A 12,371-nucleotide genomic window follows, 5' to 3' on the forward strand; every position below is an offset into this window, starting at 1 on the left:
GAGCATTTCTTGAGAAAGAGTTTCTCTCGAAAGAATTGAGTGGGAGGAAGATAGAACTTGTTGAGGTTGTCGAACCTCTCATCCCTCTGGATGGTGGCGCAGGGCAAGGGGAAACCTCTGTCATTGCGACGCCAGTTGAGGAGGAAGTTAATGATGATGATCATGAAACTCCAGTTCAAGTTTCTGTCGAACCACGCAGGTCGACGAGACCATGTGCTGCTCCAGGGTGGTACGGTAATCCCGTCTTATCAATCATGTTGTTAGACAACAATGAGCCTGCAAATTATGAAGAAGCAATGGTGGGCCCAGATTCCAACAAATGGCTAGAGGCCATGAAATCCGAGATAGGATCCATGTATGAGAACAAAGTGTGGACTTTGTAGGTACTACCTGAGGGCCGCAAGGCCATTCAGAACAAATGGATCTTTAAGAGGAAGACGGACGCTGACGGCAATGTGACCGTTTATAAAGCTCGACTTGTGGCAAAGGGTTTTTCACAAGTTCAAGGAGTTGACTACGATGAGACTTTCTCACCCGTGGCAATGCTTAAGTCCGTCAGAATCATGTTAGCAATAGCTGCATTTTTCGATTATGAAATCTGGCAAATGGATGTCAAAACGGCGTTCCTTAACGGTTTCCTTAAGGAAGAGTTGCATATGATACAACCCGAAGGTTTTGTCGATCCTAAGAATGCTAACAAGGTGTGCAAGCTCCAGCGATCCGTTTATGGACTGGTGCAAGCATCTCGAACGCTTTGATGAGGTGATCAAAGCATTTGGGTTTATACAAGTGGTTGGAGAATCTTGTATTTACAAGAAAGTGAGTGGGAGCTCTGTGGCGTTTCTAATATTATATGTGGATGACATATTACTGATTGGAAACAACGTGGAGTTTTTGGAGAGCATAAAAGGTTACTTGAATAAAAGTTTCACTATGAAGGACCTAGGAGAAGCTTCTTACATTCTAGGCATTAAGATCTATAGGGATAGATCAAAACGCCTGATAGGACTTTCACAAAGCACATACCTTGATAAAGTTTTGAAGAGGTTCAAAATGGAACAGTCCAAGAAAGGGTTCTTGCCAGTTCTACAAGGTACGAGATTGAGTAAGACTCAGTGCCCAGCAACTGATGAAGATAGAGAGCATATGCGCTCCGTCCCCTATGCTTCAGCCATAGGTTCTATCATGTATGCGATGCTGTGCACTAGACCGGATGTTAGCCTGGCCATAAGTATGGCAGGTAGGTTCCAGAGTAATCCAGGAGTGGATCACTGGACAGCGGTCAAGAATATCCTGAAGTACCTGAAAAGGACTAAGGAGATGTTTCTCGTGTATGGAGGTGACGAAGAGCTCGCCGTAAAAGGTTACGTCGATGCAAGCTTTGACACAGATCCGGACGACTCTAAGTCGCAAACCGGATACGTATTTATTCTTAATGGGGGTGCGGTAAGCTGGTGCAGTTCCAACCAAAGCGTCGTAGCAGATTCTACATGTGAAGCGGAGTACATGGCTGCCTCGGAGGCGGCTAAGGAGGGTGTCTGGATGAAGCAGTTCATGACGGATCTTGGAGTGGTGCCAAGCGCACTGAATCCAATAACCTTGTTCTGTGATAACACGGGTGCCATTGCCTTAGCAAAGGAACCACGGTTTCACAAGAAGACCAGACACATCAAACGACGCTTCAATCTCATCCGCGACTACGTCGAGGGAGAGGACGTAAATATATTTAAAGTGCACACGGATCTGAATGTAGCAGACCCGCTGACTAAACCTCTTCCACGGCCAAAGCATGATCAACACCAGAACTGTATGGGTGTTAGATTTATTACAATGTAATTCACATGATGATGTGAGGGCTAGATTATTGACTCTAGTGCAAGTGGGAGACTGTTGGAATTATGCCATAGAGGCAATAATAAATATAGTTTTTATTATAATTCCTGTATGAAGATAATCGTTTATTATCCATGCTATAATTGTATTGAATGAAGACTCATTTACATGTGTGGATACATAGACAAAACACTGTCCCTAGCAAGCCTCTAGTTGGCTAGCCAGTTGATTAAAGATAGTCAGTGTCTTCTGATTATGAACAAGGTGTTGTTGCTTGATAACTGGATCACGTCATTAGGAGAATCACGTGATGGACTAGACCCAAACTAATAGACGTAGCATGTTGATCGTGTCATTTTGTTGCTACTGTTTTCTGCGTGTCAAGTATTTATTCCTATGACCATGAGATCATATAACTCACTGACACCGGAGGAATGCTTTGTGTGTATCAAATGTCGCAACGTAAGTGGGTGACTATAAAGATGCTCTACAGGTATCTCCGAAGGTGTTAGTTGAGTTAGTATGGATCAAGACTGGGATTTGTCACTCCGTGTGACGGAGAGGTATCTCGGGGCCCACTCGGTAATACAACATCACACACGAGCCTTGCAAGCAATGTAACTTAGTGTAAGTTGCAAGATCTTGTATTACGGAACGAGTAAAGAGACTTGCCGGTAAACGAGATTGAAATAGGTATACGGATACTGACGATCGAATCTCGGGCAAGTAACATACCGAAGGACAAAGGGAATAACATACGGGATTATATGAATCCTTGGCACTGAGGTTCAAACGATAAGATCTTCGTAGAATATGTAGGATCCAATATGGGCATCCAGGTCTCGCTATTGGATATTGACCGAGGAGTCTCTCGGGCCATGTCTACATAGTTCTCGAACCCGCAGGGTCTGCACACTTAAGGTTCGACGTTGTTTTATGCGTATTTGAGTTATATGGTTGGTTACCGAATGTTGTTCGGAGTCCCGGATGAGATCACGGACGTCACGAGGGTTTCCGGAATGGTACGGAAACGAAGATTGATATATAGGATGACCTCATTTGATTACCGGAAGGTTTTCGGAGTTACCGGGAATGTACCGGGAATGACGAATGGGTTACGGGAGTTCACCGGGGGGGGGGGGCAACCCACCCCGGGGAAGCCATAGGCCATAAGGGTGGCGCACCAGCCCTTAGTGGGCTGGTGGTACAGCCCAAAAGGTCCCTATGAGCCATAGAGATAAAAATCAAAGAGAAAGAAAAAAAGGGAGGTGGGAAGGAAGGGAAGGACTCCCACCCACCAAACCAAGTCCAACTCGGTTTGGGGGGGGGAGCCTTCCCCCCTTGGACTCGGCCGACCCCCTTGGGGCTCCTTGAGCCCAAAGGCAAGGTCCCCTCCCTCCCACCTATATATACGGAGGTATTGGGGCTGATTTGAGACGACTTTTCCACCGCAGCCCGACCACATACCTCCACGGTTTTTCCTCTAGATCGCGTTTCTGCGGAGCTCGGGCGGAGCCCTGCTGAGACAAGGTCATCACCAACCTCCGGAGCGCCGTCACGCTGCCGGAGAACTCTTCTACCTCTCCGTCTCTCTTGCTGGATCAAGAAGGCCGAGATCATTGTCGAGCTGTACGTGTGCTGAACGCGGAGGTGCCGTCCGTTCGGTACTAGATCGTGGGACTGATCGCGGGATTGTTCGCGGGGCGGATCGAGGGACGTGAGGACGTTCCACTACATCAATCGCGTTCACTAACGCTTCTGCTGTACGATCTACAAGGGTACGTAGACCACTCATCCCCTCTCGTAGATGGACATCACCATGATAGGTCTTCGTGCGCGTAGGAAATTTTTTGATTCCCATGCGACGTTCCCCAACAAAATCAGACCTAAAACCTCCGTATATATAGGGGGAAGAGGCGGAGCCTTGCCTTGGGGTCCAAGGACCCCCAAGGGGTTTGGCCGAGCCAAGGGGGGGGAGTCCTCCCCTTCCAAACCGAATCCAACTAGGTTTGGAAGGAGGAGTCCTTCCCCCTTTTCCCACCTCCTCTTTTTTTTCTTTTCTCTTTGATTTCTTCCTATGGTGCATAGGGCCTTCTTGCGCTGTCCCACCAGCCCACTAAGGGCTGGTGCGCCACCCCCAAGGCCTATGGGCTTCCCCGGGGTGGGTTGCCCCCCCGGTGAACACCCGGAACCCATTTGTCATTCCCGGTACATTCCCGGTAACTCCGAAAACCTTCTGGTAATCAAATGAGGTCATCCTATATATCAATCTTCGTTTTCGGACCATTCCGGAAACCTTCGTGACGTCCGTGATCTCATCCGGGACTCCGAACTACATTCGGTAACCAACCATATAACTCAAATACGCATAAAACAACGTCGAACCTTAAGTGTGCAGACCCTGCGGGTTCGAGAACTATGTAGACATGACCCGAGAGACTCCTCGGTCAATATCCAATAGCGGGACCTGGATGCCCATATTGGATCCTACATATTCTACAAAATATTATCGTTTGAACCTCAGTGCCAAGGATTCATATAATCCCGTATGTCATTCCCTTTGTCCTTCGGTATGTTACTTGCCCGAGATTCGATCGTCAGTATCCGCATACCTATTTCAATCTCGTTTACCGGCAAATCTCTTTACTCGTTCCGTAATACAAGATCCCGCAACTTACACTAAGTCACATTGCTTGCAAGGCTTGTGTGTGATGTTGTATTACCGAGTGGGCCCCGAGATACCTCTCCGTCATACGGAGTGACAAATCCCAGTCTTGATCCATACTAACTCAACGAACACCTTCGGAGATACCTGTAGAGCATCTTTATAGTCACCCAGTTACGTTGTGACGTTTGATACACAAAAAGCATTCCTCCGGTGTCAGTAAGTTATATGATCTCATGGTCATAGGAACAAATACTTGACACGCAGAAAAGAGTAGCAACAAAATGACACGATCAACATGCTACGTCTATTAGTTTGGGTCTAGTCCATCACATGATTCTTCTAATGATGTCATCCCGTTATCAAGTGACAACACTTGCCTATGGTCAGGAAACCTTGACCATCTTTGTTCAACGAGCTAGTCAACTAGAGGCTTACTAGGGACAGTGTTTTGTCTATGTATCCACACATGCACTGTGTTTCCAATCAGTACAATTATAGCATGGATAATAAACGATTATCATGAACTAAGAAATATAATAGTAACTAATTTATTATTGCCTCTAGGGCATATTTCCAACAGTCTCCCACTTGCACTAGAGTCAATAATCTAGTTCACATCACCATGTGATTTCAACGAACCCAACACCCATATAGTTCTGGGGTCTGATCACGTCTTGCTCGTGAGAGAGGTTTTAGTCAACGGTTCTGAAACTTTCAGATCCGTGCGTTCTTTACAAATCTTTATGTCATCTTATAGATGCTGCTACTATGTGCTATTCGGAAATGCTCCAAATATCTACTCTACTATACGAATCCGTTTCGCTACTCATAGTTATTCGGATTAGTGTCAAAGCTTGCATCGACGTAACCTTTTACGACTAACTCTTTAACCACCTCCATAATCGAGAAAAAATTCCTTAGTCTATTCAGTTACTAAGGATAACTTTGACCGCTGATCAGTGATTCAATCCTGAATCACTCTGTGTACCTTTTAACAGACTCGCTGTAAGGCACACATCGGGTGCGGTACTCAGCATGGCATACTTTAGAGTCTACGACTAAGGCATAGAAGACGACTTTCGTCTATTCTCTTTATTCTGCCGTGGTCGGGTTTTGAGTCTTACTCAAATTCACACCTTACAACGCAACCAAGAACTCCTTCTTTGCTGATCTATTTTGAACTCCTTCAAAAACTTGTCAAGGCATACATCTTGTTGAAACTTCCATTAAGCGCTTTTGATCTATCTCCATAGATCTTTGATTCTCAACGTTCAAGTAGCTCAATCCAGGTATTCCTTTGAAAACTCCTTTCAAACAACCTTGTATGCTTTACAAAAATTCTACATTACTTCTGATCCACAATATGTCAACCACATATACTTATAAAAAATTCTATAGTGCTTCCACTCACTTCTTTGGAAATACAAGTTTCTCATAAACCTTGTACAAACCCAAAATCTTTGATCATCTCATCAAAGTGTATATTCCAACTCCGAGATGCTTGCACCAGTCCATTGAAGGATCACTTGAGCTTGCATACTTGCTAGTATCTTTAGGATCGACAAAACCTCCTGGTTGTATCACATACAATGTTTGCTCAAGGAAACCGTCGAGGAAACAATGTTTTGACATCCTACGTGCAATATTTCATAAATAATGCAGCAACTACTAACATAATTTTGACAGAATTTTAGCATCGCTACGAGTGAGAAAGTCTCATCATAGTCAACTGTTTGATCTTGTCGGAAACATCTTTGCGACAAGTCGAGCTTTTCTTAATAGTGACTTATCACCATCATTGTTTGTCTTCCTTTTAAAGATCCATATTTACTCAATAGTCCTATGACCATCAAGTAGTTCTTCCAAAGTCTACACTTTGTTTTCATACATGGATCCTCTCTCGGATTTCATGGCCTCCAGCCATTTGTCGGAATCCGGGCCCACCATTGCTTTCTCCATAACTCGCAGGTTCATTGTTGCTCAACAACATGAACTCCAAGACAGGGTCCCTGTACCACTATGCAGTAGTATGCGACCTTGTCAACCTACGAGGTTTGTAGTAACTTGATCCGATGCTCGATGATCACCATCATCAGCTTTCACTTCAATTGGTGTAGGTGCCACAAGAACAACTTCCTGCGCCCTGTTACACACTGGTTGAAGTGATGGTTCAATAACCTCATCAAGTTCTACCACCCTCCCACTCAATTCTTTCGAGAGAAACCTTTCCTCGAGAAAGGATCCATTTCTAGAAACAAACACTTTGCTTTCGGATCTGAGATAGGAGATGTACCCAACTGTTTTGGATATCCTATGAAGATGCATTTATCCGCTTTGGGTTCGAGCTTATGAGACTGAAACTTTTTCACATAAGTGTCGAAGCCCCAAACATTCAAGAAACGACAGTTTAGATTTCTCTAAACCTCAGTCTATACTGTGTCATCTCAACGGAAATACGAGGTGCCCTATTTAAAGTGAATGCGGTTGTCTCTAATGCATAACCCATAAACGATAGTGGTAATTCGATAAGAGACATCATAGCATGCACCATACGAAATAGTGCGTGGCTATGACATTCAGACACATCATCACACTATGATGTTCCAGGTGGCATGAACTGCGAAACAATTTCCACATTGTCTTAACTGCGTACCAAAACTCGTAACTCAGATATTAATTTCTATGATCATATCGTAGACAGTTTATCCTCTTGTTACGACGAACTTCACTCCGAAACAGAATTGAACTTTTCAAAATTTCAGACTTGTGATTCATTAAGTAAATACTCTTGTATCCACTTAAATCGTCATTAAAGTAAGAACATAATGATATCCACTGCGTGCCTTAGCACCCATTGGACTGCATACATCAAAATGTGTCACTTCCAATAAGTTACTTTCTTGTTTCATCTCAATGAAAACAAGGCCTTGCTCATGTGGTATGATTTGCATGTCACTAGTGATTCAAAATCAAGTGAGTATAAAGATCCATCAGCATGGAGCCTCTTCATGCAATTTATACTAACATGACTCAAGCGGCAGTGCCACAAGTAAGCGGTACTATCATCATTACCTCGTATCTTTTGGCACCAATATTATGAACATGTGTAACACTACGATCGAGATTCAATAAACCATTGAAGGTGATTATTCAAGCAAATAGAGTAACCATTATTCTCTTTAAATGAATAATCGTATTGCAATAAACACGATCCAATCACGTTCATGCTTAACGCAAGCACCAAATAACAATTATTTTGGTTTAACACCAATCCCGATGGTAGAGGGAGCGTGCGATGTTTTGATCATATCAATCTTGGAAACACTTCCAACACGTACCGTCACCTCGCCTTTAGCTAGTTTCTGTTTACGCCGTAGCTATCATTTCATGTTACTAATCACTTAGCAACCGAACCGGTATCTAATACCCTCATGCTACTAGGAGTACTAGTAAAGTACACATCAACATCATGTATATCAAATATACTTCTTTCAACTTTTGCCAGCCTTCTTATCTACCAAGTATCTAGAGTTGCTCCGCCTCAGTGACTGTTCCCCTCATTACAGAAGCACTTAGTCTCGGGTTTGGGTTTAATCTTGGGTCTCTTCATTAGTGCAGCAACTGTTTTGCCGTTTCACGAAGTATCCCTTCTAGCCCTTGCCTTTCTTGAAACTTAGTGGTTTTACTAACCATCAACTATTGATACTCCTTGATTTCTACTCTCGTAGTGTCAAACATCGCGAATCGCTCAAGGTTCATTGTATCTATCCTTGATATGTTATAGTTCATCACGAAGCTCTCACAGCTTGGTGGCAGTGACTTTGGAGAACCATCACTATCTCATCTGGAAGATTAACTCCAACTTGATTCAAGCGATTGTCGTACTTAGACAATCTGAGCACGCGCTCAACGATTGAGGTTTTCTCCTTTACTTTGTGGACAAAGAATCATGTCGGAGGTCTCGTACATCTTAACAAGGGCACAAGCATGAAATCACAATTTCATCTCTTTAGAACATCACTTATGTTCCGTGACGTTTCAAAACGTCTTCGGCGCCTTGCTTCTAAGCCATTTAAGTATTATGCACTGAACTATCGTGTAGTCATCAGAAACGTGTATGTCGGATGTTCACAACATCCACAGACGACGCTCGAGGTGCAACACACCGAGTGGTGCATTAAGGACATAAGCCTTCTGCGCAGCAACGAGGACAATCCTCTGCAAAGTTTGCTACTATCAACTTTCAACAAAATTTTCTCTAGGAACATATAAAAACAGTAGAGCTATAGCGCAAGCTACATTGTAATTCACAAAGACCATTAGACTATGTTCATGACAATTAGTTCAATTAATCATATTATTTAAGAACTCCCACACAAAAAGTACATCTCTCTAGTCATTTGAGTGGTACATGATCCAAATCCACTATCTCAAGTCCGATCATCACGTGAGTCGAGAATAGTTTCAGTGGTAAGCATCTCTATGCTAATCATATCAACTATATGATTCATGCTCGACCTTTCGGTCTCATGTGTTCCGAGGCCATGTCTGCATATGCTAGGCTCGTCAAGCTTAACCTGAGTGTTTCGCGTGTGCAACTGTTTTGCACCCGTTGTATGTGAACGTTGAGTCTATAACACCCGATCATCACGTGGTGTCTCGAAACGACGAACTGTAGCAACGGTGCACAGTCGGGGAGAACACAATTTTGTCTTGAAATTTTAGTGAGAGATCACCTCATAATGCTACCGTCGTTCTAAGCAAAATAAGGTGCATAAAAGGATTAACATCACATGCAATTCATAAGTGACATGATATGGCCAACATCACGTGCTCCTTGATCTCCATCATCACCAAAGCACCGGCACGATCTTCTTGTCACCGGCATCACACCATGATCTCCATCATCATGATCTCCATCAAAGTGTCGCCATCGGGGTTGTCATGCTACTCATGCTATTACTACTAAAGCTACATCCTAGCAAAATAGTAAACGCATCTGCAAGCACAAATGTTAGTTTAAAGACAACCCTATGGCTCATGCCGGTTGCCGTACCATCGACGTGCAAGTCGATATTATCTATTACAACATGATCATCTCATACATCCAATATATCACATCACATCGTTGGCCATATCACATCACAAGCATACCCTGCAAAAACAAGTTAGACGTCCTCTAATTTTGTTGTTGCATGTTTTACGTGGTGACCATGGGTATCTAGTAGGATCGCATCTTACTTACGCAAACACCACAACGGAGATATATGAATTGCTATTTAACCTTATACAAGGACCTCCTCGGTCAAATCCGATTCAACTAAAGTTGGAGAAACTGACACTTGCCACTCATCTTTGAGCAACGGGGTTACTCGTAGCGATGAAACCAGTCTCTTGTAAGCGTACGAGTAATGTCGGTCCAAGCCGCTTCAATCCAACAATACCGCGGAATCAAGAAAAGACTAAGGAGGGCAGCAAAACGCACAACACCGCCCACAAAAACTTTTGTGTTCTACTCGAGAAGACATCTACGCATGAACCTAGCTCATGATGCCACTCTTGGGGAACGTCGCATGGGAAACAAAAATTTTCCTACGCGCACGAAGACCTATCATGGTGATGTCCATCTACGAGAGGGGATTTTCGATCTATGTACCCTTGTAGATCGCACAGCAGAAGCGTTAGTGAATGCGGTTGATGTAATGGAACGTCCTCACGTCCCTCGATCCGCCCCGCGAACCATCCCGCGATCCGTCCCACGATCTAGTGCCGAACGGACGGCACCTCCGCGTTCAGCACACGTACAGCTCGACGATGATCTCAGCCTTCTTGATCCAGCAAGAGAGATGGAGAGGTAGATGAGTTCTCCGGCAGCGTGATGGCACTCCGGAGGTTGGTGGTGATCTAATCTCAGAGGGCTCCGCCCGAGCTCCGCAGAAACACGATCTAGAGGTAAAACCGTGGAGATATGTGGTCGGGCTGCCATGGCAAAGTTGTGTCAAATCAGCCCCAAAACCTCCGTATACAAAGGGGGAAGAGGGGGAGCCTTGCCTTGGGGTCCAAGGACCCCCAAGGGGTTCGGCCGAGCCAAGGGGGGGAGTCCTCCCCTTCCAAACCGAATCCAACTAGGTTTGGAAGGAGGAGTCCTTCCCCCTTTTCCCACCTCCTCTTTTTTTTCTTTTCTCTTTGATTTTCTTCCTATGCCACATAGGGCCTTCTTGGTCTGTCCCACCAGCCCACTAAGGGCTGGTGCGCCACCCCCAAGGCCTATGGGCTTCCCCGGGGTGGGTTGCCCCCCCGGTGAACACCCGGAACCCATTCGTCATTCCCGGTACATTCCGGTAACTCTGAAAACCTTCCGGTAATCAAATGAGGTCATCCTATATATCAATCTTCGTTTCCGAACCATTCCGGAAACCCTCGTGACGTCCGTGATCTCATCCGGGACTCCGAACAACATTCGCTAACCAACCATATACTCAAATACGCATAAAACAACGTCGAACCTTAAGTGTGCAGACCCTGCGGGTTCGAGAACTATGTAGACATGACCCGAGAGACTCCTCGGTTAATATCCAATAGCGGGACTCGGATGCCCATATTGGATGCTACATATTCTACGAAGATCTTATCGTTTGAACCTCATTGCCAAGGATTCATATAATCCCGTATGTCATTCCCTTTGTCCTTCGGTATGTTACTTGCCCGAGATTCGATCGTCAGTATCCGCATACCTATTTCAATCTCGTTTACCGGCAAGTCTCTTTACTCGTTCCGTAATACAAGATCCCGCAACTTACACTAAGTCACATTGCTTGCAAGGCTTGTGTGTGATGTTGTATTACCGAGTGGGCCCCGAGATACCTCTCCGTCATACGGAGTGACAAATCCCAGTCTTGATCCATACTAACTCAACGAACACCTTCGGAGATACCTGTAGAGCATCTTTATAGTCACCCAGTTATGTTGCAACGTTTGATACACACAAAGCATTCCTCCGGTGTCAGTAAGTTATATGATCTCATGGTCATAGGAACAAATACTTGACACGCAGAAAACAGTAGCAACAAAATGACACGATCAACATGCTACGTCTATTAGTTTGGGTCTAGTCCATCACATGATTCTCCTAATGATGTGATCCCGTTATCAAGTGACAACACTTGCCTATGGTCTGGAAACCTTGACCATCTTTGATCAACGAGCTAGTCAACTAGAGGCTTACTAGGGACAGTGTTTTGTCTATGTATCCACACATGCACTATGTTTACAATCAATACAATTATAGCATGGATAATAAACGATTATCATGAACTAAGAAATATAATAATAACTAATTTATTATTGCCTCTAGGGCATATTTCCAATCCAGTAGGAGAATCTCGTCAAGTTCAGAGTACCTACGCGAACACAGAAGAGCTTGCACCCAACGCTATAAAGGGGTTGTCAATCCCTTCAAGATTTATTGCAAAGTGAGATCTGAAGGCGGAAAGTGCAACGAAGTAAAAGAGTAAGGCTGAAAATGTGGTGTGAAGTAGACCCGGGGGCCATAGTGTTGACTAGAGGCTTCTCTCAAAATAGCAAATATTACGGTGGGTGAACAAATTACTGTCGAGCAATTGATAGAATCGCGCAAAGTCATAACGATATCTAAGGCAATGATCATACATATAGGCATCACGATATCTAGGCGCAAAGTAAAACCAATGATGAAAACACCATATTTTTACCCTTGATGGCAACAACACGATGCGTGCCTCGCTACCCCTTCTGTCACTGGGTGAGGTCACCGCACGGTATGAACCCAAAACCAAGCACTTCTCCCATTGCAAGAATCATAGATCAAGTTGGCCAAACAAAACCTACAACT

This window comes from Hordeum vulgare, chromosome 6H (assembly GCF_904849725.1).
Source record: "Hordeum vulgare subsp. vulgare chromosome 6H, MorexV3_pseudomolecules_assembly, whole genome shotgun sequence".
NCBI classification, from domain to species: Eukaryota; Viridiplantae; Streptophyta; class Magnoliopsida; order Poales; family Poaceae; genus Hordeum; species Hordeum vulgare.